We start from the raw sequence: 12,624 nt of genomic DNA, 5'->3' as shown, positions 1-12,624 counted from the left end.
GAAGGGGAAAAAAGTAAACTTGTGAGAATGAAGGACAGCGAAGGCTTTGAAATAGGGTGGCCACCACTGAGGTACAAAAAATGAGGATGTCCTCAGGCCATAAGCCTGGCAGTATCTACTGATCACCTTACACATGTCCCAGGGCAGCTACCTCCAAAAAGCATATGCTTCAGTGTTCACAGAATGGGAGGATTAGTTACAGACATTAGGTTTATTATTTTTAATTAAAAGGTATAAAAAGTTCATAATATTGGAAGTCCAAAATGGTATTAATTGTCATAGGAACATAAAGCCATTTCAGATATATGGAACCTTTCAGAGCAGTAAGTCAATCAATGGTTGCAATTTCAGCTTGCAAGGTACAGCCTGTATCCAGAAACATAATGTAACCATGTCCTTAGCTGTATTCAGTGCAATTGTCATTGATACCAGTGTCATGTGTGTCTAAATAGCCAAATATATATCACCAGTGTTACCGACTCTTGCCATTTTACCAAGAGGGTGGCATTACCATTTGGTGTTTTTATTCTGAAAGCACAAGCTTCTGGAATCAAATGATTGCTTGAGAATCACAGTTTTCACTAAGTATACCAATAAAAAAATTTTAACTTGTGGTTTTGGAAAAAAAGTGAAAATGTGAATCTAATGCACCCCTAAAAGGCTCAGAAACAAAAAATGAAAAGAACCCCAAACTTGGTTTTAAATCATAATTCTTTGAGGCATGATGTACCATATGATTTCTTGGGGTTATCACTACTGTATATCTATGTTTAGTTAAAATTACAGTAGAAATTTGCCTCTGAGAGAGATTTCATACAAGAGTGTGTTATTAGGTTGACCCGAGTGGATGGCTGATGTTGAAGGCCCTGCGCACTGTTCTAGTTGAGAGCAGAATTTGATGATGAGTCTGGTATCTTTCATACAATCTAGTGTATTTACAAAGTATGTAGGAAGTTCTGTTTCCATTATCTAAGGAGGCACCAAACCATCCCACCCATCCAAAAAAAACCTCAGAAATCTTACTTTGCTCACTGCTCCAAACTCTCTCAGTCAACTTGTGACTGGGTGCGCGTGTGGACGCACACACACACACACACACGCAACACAAAAATTCCAGAGTGGCCTTGGGTCTTCTCTTCGCTATTGTGTCTTGCTCTCATGTGTAACCGTTAACCTGGACAAAGGGAAGTTGCTACATTCATCCGTTTAAGGGGCTTTAAACCAACAATAGGCCAGTGCCCTTAGTGAACACGGGCAAAGTAAGTCAATCGTGAACCAGGTAGCACAAGGACATACCTCTACACAGTCTTACCCAAAGTGATGGTGAACTAAGAACAATGAGAGTAATAAAATAAATAATTAAAAGGGGTGAAACTGCATTTACCGGGGATTAGATAAAAGGGAGAGCAACACAAGCCATCAAACACTGCTCAGCGGATTCTGTGCCCCTGCGTAGGCACAGAATTCATGTGCCATCCAGAATTTTCTTTTTCTCTGCAGAAAATACATTGTCAGAGACGTGCTGCAGTTACACCTTTCACCCACCAGGGGCCACTGGGGGGGGGGGCAAGGGGGCAATTGCCTAGGGGCCCAGGAGATTTCAAAGGGCCTGGGGACCCTGGCTGCCACCACTGCGGTGGTCCTGGTAGCGGTGGCTGGGAGCTCCAGGCCATTTGAAATCACCCAGGCGTGCTGCAGGGCTCCTACGCACACAGGCTGGATGGGTGCAGTGGCAGATTAGGGGGAGGAGAAGCTCCAGACCCCGGCAGGAGATGCGCTGGGCAGGGTGGGGATAAAGGAGAAGCCCCGGATCTAAATTCCCTCTCAGCTATGCCCCTTCCCTGACCCCCACCAAGCCTAGCCCGGACCTGCTCTGGCTGGGGGACAGATGCCCCCGGCCGAGCCACTGGAGATGCTGCGACCGTGGAGAGGCACCTCTCAAGTGGCCCCAAGCTGCTTCGGTGAGAGAGGGCTGGGGGTAGTACCCGGGGCAGCCAGCACCCCAAACCCTTCATCACCAGCCTGACCCCTAACCCCACATGCACAGCCAGAGCCCTCACCTGCCCCGCACTCGAACCCTATGCCCCAGCCCTGAGCCCCCCTGAGACCGCTTGGCCCCAGCCCTACCACACACCTCCATATTGGTGCACATAACAAAAGTCATTCCGCACATGGACAGAAAAAATTACAGGGAACACTGCCACGGACCCCAGTAGAAGCTGCGCAGGGTGGGTGGGAGAAGCCCTGGACCCTGGGAGAAGACGTGGGGCTGAAGCCCCCAGTTCAGGACCCCCAGATGCCCTAGCGGCAGAAGCTGCAGGGCTAAAGCCCTGACCCCCCTCTGTGCGGAGGTGGCCTGAGTCTCTCTCTCTCCCGTGCCCCCTGCAGGGAGCTGGCTCTCACTCTCAGACTGTGGAGTAATTCAGCCCAAATCTACTCACCTTGGTATCGCCATTTCCCCCATCACCACACAGCCATGAATGGATTCAGCCTAGGAGGCAGGGTCAGCATTAGCCCCATGTGGCAGGTGGGATCTAGGGTACCCAGAAGTGAAGTGAATTGCAGCCTTGGAAAAACGGAGAGGGGCTGCCTCCGAATTGCCGCCGGGGCTGCTGCCAGATTGCCGCCCCTTCAGCAGGGCCACCCCAGCCACCAGCTTGCTTTGCTGCGCCTGGTTCATGGCAGGGAGGTTGTTGGTTGGGGGGGGCGGGGCGTTGTGGTTTGAGGGGGGGATAGCAGTACCTGCAGCAGGGCAGCATCGATTTAACCTGCCCTTGCCCTGCTGGCCTGGCAGTTGCAGTGCACCGGGGCGGGGGGGCTGTTGTGGGGCAGCTGGGGTCGGGGGGACACACAGGCTGTGTGGGGGAGGGGCAGGCGGAGGCTGCAGCAGGGTTTGCGCGAGTTGGGGGGGTTGGCACAGCTGGGCTGGGGGTGGCTCGACTGGGCTGGTGGGGGGAGGGGAGTGGCACCCACTGCCCTGTGCTAATTATTGGTCAGTCTTTGGTTATCTGGGGTGCACCAGCCTGGGAGGGGGTGTCTGCTGGGGATCTGCTCTGGGTGTGTACTGGCTGCACCTCGGGTCGGCTCCCCTGCTTTTTTTTCTTTTTCTTTTTTTAAAAAAATATTAAAAGTTCTGCTCGGTGTGTTGGCCTGTCTTTCTCTTAGTGTTGGTTGGTGGGTCCTGGTGGGCACACTGGACTGGTGGTATCGTGTGGGGGGGAGGGGGTAAGAGGGGCAAAGGGGACACTGGCTGTGTGGGTTTCTGGTGGGGCACAGAGAGGTGTTGCTTCAGGGGGTCCCCAGAGTGTATGGGGGGAGGGATTTGAATGCAGAATGAGTAGGGGGTGCTGGTATATACAGTGTGTGGGGCTGCATGGTGGAGGCCTTAGCATGGACAGTGTGTGTGTGTGGGGAGGGTGTCGCATGGGGCCCAGAGTGGGGTGGAGGCGTGGGGGTCTGGCTCTGGCATTGTGGGGGCCCTGGCTGGGGCAGTTGGCTTTTGGCAAGGCTTTTGTTTTTTGTTTTTATTTGGATATTTTTCACCATCAGTGCTGGTACAGCACCCCCACCCCAGCCTGCCCCTACCTTCCTGACCTCAGGAAAGTGAAAGTAACCTTGTCCCACTGCCCAGAGGGAGCCATGGCTGCGGAGAGCCCCGTGGAAAGTCTCCAGGAGGAAGCGACATGTCCCATCTGTCTGGAGTATTTCACAGACCCTGTCACTCTGGAGTGTGGGCACAATCTCTGCCGAGCCTGCATCGCCCAGTGCTGGGAGGGACCTGACACAGCTGCCTCCTGCCCTCAGTGCAGAGAAACTGTGCAACAGAGAAACCTCAGGCCCAACAGGCAGCTGGCAAATGTAGAAATAGCCAAAGGGGCTGACTTTTCAGGCAGCAAAAGGAGCAGGAGGGGGCAGGGTGTGTGGGGAACACCAGGAGGCTCTGAAACTGTTCTGTGAAGAGGATCAAACCCCCATCTGTGTGGTGTGCGACAGATCCCAAGTGCACAGAGCTCACATGGTGGTTCCTATAGAGGAAGCTGCCCAGGAGTACAAGGTAGGGAGTTGCTGTCAAATTTAATGGTAATAACTTTGGTTACAAGGTTCATTTCACCGGAAGTTGCCTGTTGCAAGTGTATCTGCATCATTCAGCTCTCCAAAGCCTTCACTGAATGGGAGATACTACTGAAAAATAGATGATCTGGGAGAGTGGCAAGAAGGGCAAAAAATAGTCTTTCAAGATACCTGACATGGGAGACTTTTATCTAAGAAGTGGAATCCTTATTAAAACCAGCTTCCCCTGGTGAAATAAGGGAACTTTTTTATCATAGGTGTTGACCGCGTGGGTCCTGCTGTCAGGCCCTGCTGATCAGTGCCTCTCTGTGCCTCCCGCCTGTCAAGCTCAGCTGTGGGGGCTATTGAGGGGAGAGGAGGAGGAGTAAGCATTGGCACCCTCCGGGGATGGGGCAGAATGGGGTGAGTAGAATTGGGGTGGGGCCTTGGGAAAAGGGGTGGAGTCGGGGTGGGGCCTGGGCAGAGCCAGGTGTCAAGTCCCCTCCCCCCAGCACATTGGAAAATTGCTTTTTACAGAACAGAAGCGGTTAAATGATCAGTGAGGCTTGACTCACAAGAGCTGCAGGCCGGTCTATGTGAGAATGCTGCCTTCAGGCTGGAGATGGGGAAGTTACAAGCTGTTGATCTTGTTCCTGATTTGTATCATAGAACTTATTATTAGTTTTATTTGGATCACAGCAGTCCCCACAGCCCCCAAATGAGATCTGGGCCCTGCATAAAACACAATGAGGGACAATGCCCACCTTGAACAGTTTGCAGACGAAGTAGACAAGAGGTGGGGAAGGGAAACTGAGGCACAGAGAGGGCAGTGACTTGTCCAAGGTCATGCAGTAGGTCAGTGGCAGAATTGGGAATACAAGCAAGATATCCGAAGGTCCAGTCCAGTGCCCAAACTGCTAGACCAGCCTGCCACCCCACAACAGCACTGAGCAGTGATGAAGTGCGGCCATTAGGAAGGAAAGACTCTGACAAACATCCCAGGCCCAGCAGGGAGATGAGGTTTCTCATTGGGATGAAGGGGTTAAACTCAGATGCCGGCACAGGAGGTGACTGTGCTAAATAATGCACGGACCTCCCCCCTTCCCCCCACCCCCCCAGCACCTTGAATCCACACACAAAAGGGCTCCAGTCAGCTCAGGGGTCCATGTCATTTACCACTGGGATTACACTGGATTGCAACAAAACTAACCCCTGAGCTGTGCTGACCTGGGTCAGTCTGACCTGTTCTGCGGTGTACATGGGCAAGGACCAACCACAGCGGTTCCATGAGTCCCACAGTGCAGCATCTTCAAATCTCTCAGGATCCACTGCTTCGGTGATCTTTCCAGGGACTGGGACTGTAGATACCTACCCGGAAGGCATTGCTGCTGAGAGTGTTCAGGACAGCACTAGGGCAAAGCCCAACCATTCTAACAACAAATCAGCCTGTCTAATGGGGCTTGGCCCTAATGCTTCTTAGACAACGTCTGTCCAACCAGTGCAATCCCCAGGGCTTCAGGGCAGGAATTCAATGGGGACTTGGCTCCTGAGAAAATCCCAGCCCATATTTTGAGACTGATGTTTTCAATCTGGAATACCAGGATTTCAGGGCACATTGCCCCTCAATCAATTGCTTATAACATTTTCAACGAGCGGGTGAATTAAATTATATATTTTAGTTTTCTTTTTTTAATACCCCATGGAACCCCTCAGTCCCCACTCCCACAGCAGCAGGATTTGTAACATGACCTCCCCGGTCCCCCACCATTATTTCTGAGGCCAATCCCTGTTGGGGGACTTGACACACTGTTCCATCAGGTACACAAATGCTTACGAGCCAGATTAGAGGTCAGAGCTCCAAGGTTCTGTGCCTGGCTCTGTTGTGCAGTGGTGCTAACCAGATCATATCTATTTTATGCATTCAACCCAAAGGCAGTAGGAATGAGTGGCTAGCACCTGGGTTTTCCATATTGGAGAGCTGGGTTCTTTTCCCAGTGCCACCTGAAGTGACCTTGTGCAGCCTCTCAAATACTTTGTAATCAGGGGGAGAAAGTGTCTGATACTTCTCTAAAAAAGAAAAGGAGTACTTGTGGCACCTTAGAGACTAACCAATTTATTTGAGCATGAGCTTTCGTGAGCTACAGCTCACTTCATCTGATGAAGTGAGCTGTAGCTCACGAAAGCTCATGCTCAAATAAATTGGTTAGTCTCTAAGGTGCCACAAGTACTCCTTTTCTTTTTGCGAATACAGACTAACACGGCTGTTCCTCTGAAACCTGATACTTCTCTGCTATCTCGGGCAGGGGATCTCGTGTTGTATTTGTGACACGAGTTGTGATGTGCATGGAAATATAAAGAACAAAAAAGAGAGGTGACATTTGAAGTCAAGGCTTCTAATGCTGACTTTGCTGCATGTTTGCTGGCAGAAGAGTCACACGTGTGTCTGTGAATAGCTGTCTCCTTTTGAAGCACGACAGCAAAAGCAATGGAAATCAGGTAAAATAGTGAATTTTCCACTTATCCAGTAATTTGGGAGTTCTGCTGGCCACATGATGCTGATCTTCCTTCTTGCCAGTTGGGAACTTGTAATTCAAAGGCAATTACAGTGTGCAAAATACATTGCTCATGTGACTCTGACAGACCAGCTCAGAGCAGAGCACTAGTTCACTTGTGTCCGAATATCAAAGAAGGGTTAAGTGTATTGATGTGTATTCAGGCTGGTGCAGATAGAGATCAAACCAGAGATGTTCAATGTATTGTTTTTACTTTTCTAAATCTTGTTGTTTATTATTACATTACCTTTCCATTCTGTAGGCCTTGGTAATTAGATTAACACACACTTCAATTTAGGGTTGTGTTAAGATGAGAAGATGTCTGATGTGGAAACTTCATGAAAACTAATAAAGGCTGTTTCTTGTTATCTTACATGTAGATTGCATATACCCCTGTAATTACATTTCCATTGTATATTTCTTCGCAACTAAATAACCCATTAAATGTAGATGAAACCTTGCGGGATACAAATAAAGAAGCGGCCACCTTCCCTGCCAGGGGTGAACCCTGCGGAGCCGCAACCCCTGAAAACCGCTGATTTAAATCATGTCTCTTCAGATCCCCACCACACCACTTCAGCTCTGGGAATAATTGTTGGGCTGTGTGTGGGCCAGCTGCTGGAGGGAACATGACACAGGCTGTGCTAATGGCTTAGACCAGTGTTTGCCAGTCATCAGCAGAACATTTGCGATCAGGGCTCTGGTCTCCTGTTGCTGGCTCTGGTGTGGTGTAACCGTTAGCAACAGGTGAACCAATGAACAGATACTTGACACTTTCAGCCAAGGCCGTGGGGCTGAGGAGCTAAGACCTGGGATTCCATTTGGAGACCCTGATTCTGTTCCCCGCTTTGACTTCAGTGACCTTGTGCGACTTCTGTTCACTTATTAGCAAAATGAACTCATGGCCTCGAGCTTGTTTCACTTTCCCCAGCCCTTGTTTTGTGTGTGTGTGTCCTTGTTGTTGGAGAGCATCCTCGCTCTCCCATCCCGCTGTTCCACTAAACAGTCTGGGAACTGTCCCATTGGCACAGTCAGCTGCAAGTGACATGGGAGGAGGGATTCATCTTTCCAGCCTCCACCTCAGCCCCTGGAGGCCAAAAATAACTGCATGTCGCATGTGTCTGACTGATGACTGCAATTCTCAGGCAATACGTTCACCAGCAACAAAAACCCAGCAGCAGTGGGATCCTCCCCCTGAGCCCATGCACCAGAGCTGACAGCATCTGGATGCCATGAAGCAGCAAGGCTGGTTAGAAGCAAGTTTACAACCATGTAACCAGTTTGCCTTACACAGGGGTAACAATGTATCTCATCACAATGTGAGTCAGGATCTGTAACAACATTGTATCTGGTTGCTCAGGAAGTAACCAGCTGCTTCCCCAGGATGCCTCTGCCCAGCTAGCCTTTCCCATCGCAGCTGCAGCTCCCGTTCTGGCTCCAGAAGGCCACTCCCCAGATTCCCTCTTGATCCTGATCTCAGATCCACTCTGCCACAGAAGAGTTCTGGCTGCAGGGCCCAGCCACATGAAACAGCAGCAGTATGAAGGCGAGTGACTGATGGCTACAGATCTCCAGCCATGCATTCCCCAGCAAAACAAGGAGCAATGACAGCCTTCCCCTTAAGGAAAATAATTTCAGCTCACACCATCCAGCTGCAAGAACATACAAATTCCACAGTGTAGTGCATTAAATAGTGCAACACTGTATCCAACTTTACAGCAGCCCCTGTAACAAGCCACATCTCTGGCAAGCTCTCCTTTCTCACCTCAGCTGGATTTCCATTTCTGGCTGGTGCATGTCCTCTCCACACTGGGCAATAAACTTACACTGGGGAGCAAGGCCGGGGAGCTGGGGGATATTGGCTGGTGTCTTTCTCTGTGTGATGTGTGAGTGGCTCTGGGAGCATTCAGGCAATCCAGCTGGGTGTGGGGTTCCACCTATTTTTGTGCTGAGTGATGACAGCTCCCAATGGGGTTTACTGCTTCAAAGCATTGTGAGAGACAGCCCAGGCTGGAGACGTAAGGGGCCACAGTGGTACCCCGGATCCAGTTTGCACGCGGGGGATCCTGTCACAAGGGGAGCACTATGTCAGCTGACCAGTCAGGACTTAGAACTAACAACTTACGCAGTTTGGTCCCTGTTTGATTTGTACCTGAGAACAGAGAGAGGTTTGGCTTTAACCTTCGACCTTACAGCAATAAAGACACTCCCTTCACCATAAACTCCAGTGTAGCGTACAAGGGCTGTTTATTACAGAAGTAATTAAAAGGGGAGTTTTCATTTGGCGCAGCAGATGAAAAATATAATGGTTATTATGATTGTATTAAACAGGGCCGGATTAGCTTTTTGTGGGCCCGGCACCAAACATATTTGTGGGGCCCCCTGGGGAATGAAGGGGCCAGGGGTAAGAGCACAGTGGGCAGGGTGCATTTGATTTAAATCATGATTTAAATCACTAGTCAGGAAGTCTCGATTTAATCATGGTTTTCTATATAAATGTGCATTCTTGTTTGTTGTTACAACCTTAATACATATTCTTCACAACTCAGAGATCGATGTAGGTTTCATTTTTAGAAGGTACACACTATACATTTTTAAACAGTGATTTATTTTGAAAACTTTTCGGATTAGTTTTACAGCTATATTAGAAAATGAATGATTGGTTATTTCATTTACCAAAGGTAATTGAAGCAGATATTTATTGTCATTGGGAGGTGAATGATCTCCAATTCAACAGGTTAATCATTAATAATTGGAGGATTTTCTTGCCAGGCTGTATTAGGAGGAGAACATCACCAGACAGACATTTAAATTGTTTTATTTAACGAAAACAACGTTAAGTATTCTGGATTTTTTCTTCAACAGCAAACATATAATATTTTAACAAAAAAGCATATGTCCCTCACTTCTCACATTTATCTCCAGACTTCTTCTCCTTGTCCAGATCTATTCTGCCCCCAACAGTCTTCTATTCATTGAACTTTTTGAAACTTTGCACTTTTAGAGAGAGGTACAAAGGGATTGACTCCATGTACACAAATTTGCAGAGGGACAATAGAGGTGAGGTCAGTTATTTCTCACCTTTACATATTATTTATTTATTTTAAAACATTTTTGCTGTTAACAAGCATGTTACCTCTGGAGACACAAATCCACAGTTTGAGAACTGAAAAATTAAGCATCTCTGATGGTGTCTTCTAGACTGAGCACTGAGTCCCATTGGGTAGATAGAAAGATTAACCTAAATAATCTATAGAGAAGCCTGTTGAACCCCATAAAATTGGGTCCCTAATCCATCAACTATTAGAACTCATCTACAAAACTTTTCTCAAACATTACATGAATATATTGTCTCATACTATAGAAATATAATTTATCATCCCTATTCCATGATGAGTGATCTTTGAGCTATAACCTATCTTAATTAAAACTATCTTTAGACAGGTTTTTTTCTCAAAAAGCATTTTATCAAAAAAATCCATTTTTTAAATTTTTTTTAAATCATTGATTGTTATCCACCCTGACAGCGAGACGGGTGGTGGGGGGGGAGGATTGGTCCCCAGCTGGAGCGAGGCAGGGGCCAGGGGCAAGACGAGCACAATGGGGCACGGGTGGAGGATTAGTCCCTGCTGACTGGAGCAAGGCAGGGGCTGGGGGCAAAAGCACAGCGGGGCGGGAGCTAGGGTTGGTCCCTGGAGCGAGGGAGGTGCCAGGAGTAAACTGCAGGCGCAGCAGGGCTGGGGAGGGGTAAACAGGATCCCTCCCCCTGCCCACTTTCTCCCTGGTCCTAGCGCTCCTCTCCGGGCCCCCACAGGCTGCTTGCCAGTGACGGGCGGGGCGGGGGGGCGGAGAGGCTACAGATTATAACAGTTTAACTATGGTCTAAATGAAATAAAGCATTGAAAAATCTTGGGGGAAAATTATGACTTGCAACCACAAAATCACCCCATCTATTACTTGAGTTTCAGGAGTAATTGCTATTGTTTCTGTGGCTCAACCCCGGGGAGGGAGGGGTGCTTGACACACATTCTGCAGCATATACAGCTGTTTACTAGACAGCAGACTGGAGATCAGGATTCCTGGGTTCTCTCCTGGGCTCTGTTGTGGTGCTGTGGTTAGTGATAGGTAACCAAATACCATATAGACCATTCAGAAATCCTGATAGGCAGGTCTGTTGGGTGGCTATGCTGCTATGAGTTAGAACATAAGAACAGACGTACTGGGTCAGACCAAAGGTCCATCTAGCCCAGTGTCCTGTCTTCCAACAGTGGCCAATGCCAGGTGCCCCAGAGGGAACGAACAGAGCAGGCAATCATCAAGCGATCCATCCCCTGTCGCCCATTCCCAGCTTCTGGCAAACAGTGTTCAAAACAGTATTCTCTTCCTCCTGCAGTGACCTTGTGCAGCCACTTGTCACAGGTCTGGTTGAGTGTCCCCACCGACCAGAGTGCTAGGAGGGGAATCCAGCCCCTGGATCATGGGGTGTTTTAAAGCTTCCCTGGGTTTCAGCAGGATGCAGTATTTTGGCCTCCTTGGTATGTTTCCTGGGCAGTATGTCTCACTCTCTTACCCATTCATGGAAATGAAGCTCCTCAGCCCACCTGCCTTAGGCTACCGTCCACCACTGACCCCCAGGCTACCCCAGTAGCTGAAACACACCTTCTCCCAGCATCCCATCTGAGGGGTGAGCCTGCTGGGTTACAGGCTAACTCTTTTAGGGGCATGTGATAAGTGTAGCACATAACAGACTAACTTTGCACTGGACTCAAACACAGCATTGCCTTTTCACAGCAGAAGCATCACACAGACCTACACAAAACCAAACCCTACCCACATGTTTCCTCCCTACTCCAGAGCACTCTTTGGGCTGGGGTCAGAGTTCACCCAGCATCCTTCTGTTGCCATGCATCCCTTGTGTGCTGAAACCTGGAGGCTTCTCCCCCAGCTCTTCTACTCTGACCTTGGCCAGTCCTTACCCCTTCTTCTCTCCTGCCCAACGCTTCCTGTTCTGTGTGGCTCTCTGGGAGTATTCTCCTGACCTACCCTGCTTCTGTGGTTTTTAAAAGCTAGCATCACACCTTGGATTTCTGCTCCGTAACATTCCATTCCTCCGACACCAGCCGCCTGTAGAGGACAGGTGGAAAACAGGTTTACCTTAGGGTACAATTGCTAGGTAGCATAACAGTTGTGTGGTCAAAGCACGGACATTTAGGTTAAGCGCTTCCTATTGTCCTCTGTCTGGTGTGTATCAGATGAAGGTGCTGCCAGAAACAGTGGAATTCACAGACACGTTCAAAAATACATTAACAACCACTCACAACAGCAACCAGCATTCATAAGGTGTAAAGGCAGATTTCCCAAAATATCACACTTCCCCGCTACCTTAATGGTGAAGCACGGAGAGAACATGTCTAATGCTTAACTGCTTTTGAGGGGATATGAGGTTTTATCACTAACAAAGATTAGGATGTTCAGGACAATACAAGCACAAACCTGTAGAAATGAGATTCAAACCCTCACACTCGTGGCTTCTAGTGCAGTGGACTGCAGGGCACTTGATAGGGGTGTCTCCTTTCACAGGTGTCTTTGTCATGGCATCTGCCTTTGACATGCAACAGAAGGCGCCTGAATGAGGAACATTCCACAAACCCCAAGAATTTGGAAGCTCTGCAGGGCACATGGCGCTGAGCTTCCATCTTTTTTCGGGCTGATACATCACGTTCAAAGGCAGCTAGAATGGAATGAACTATAGATTTCTTCCCCACAGCAGCAATTCCAGCAGTGGCCTCAGGCATGTTAATGGCAGGGGAACTGCTGCAGGAGACCATCTCTCTCAGATAAGGGACAAACTGGGACAAAGTTGAAGCTCTTTCACTCCCAGTGGTATAAGGGGTGTGATTTGTATCTGTCTGCTCCTGGTTTAAATCACTAGGGCCTGGCATCTGGCTGCCAAGGAGCAGCAGGGCTCAGAGAAACATATTTGCAGCAATGGAGCCAGTTCTCACTTCCCAGCTGCACCAAT

Source organism: Caretta caretta, chromosome 14 (genome assembly GCF_965140235.1).
Source record: "Caretta caretta isolate rCarCar2 chromosome 14, rCarCar1.hap1, whole genome shotgun sequence".
In the NCBI taxonomy this organism is placed as follows: Eukaryota; Metazoa; Chordata; order Testudines; family Cheloniidae; genus Caretta; species Caretta caretta.
This window is presented reverse-complemented; position numbering follows the sequence as displayed.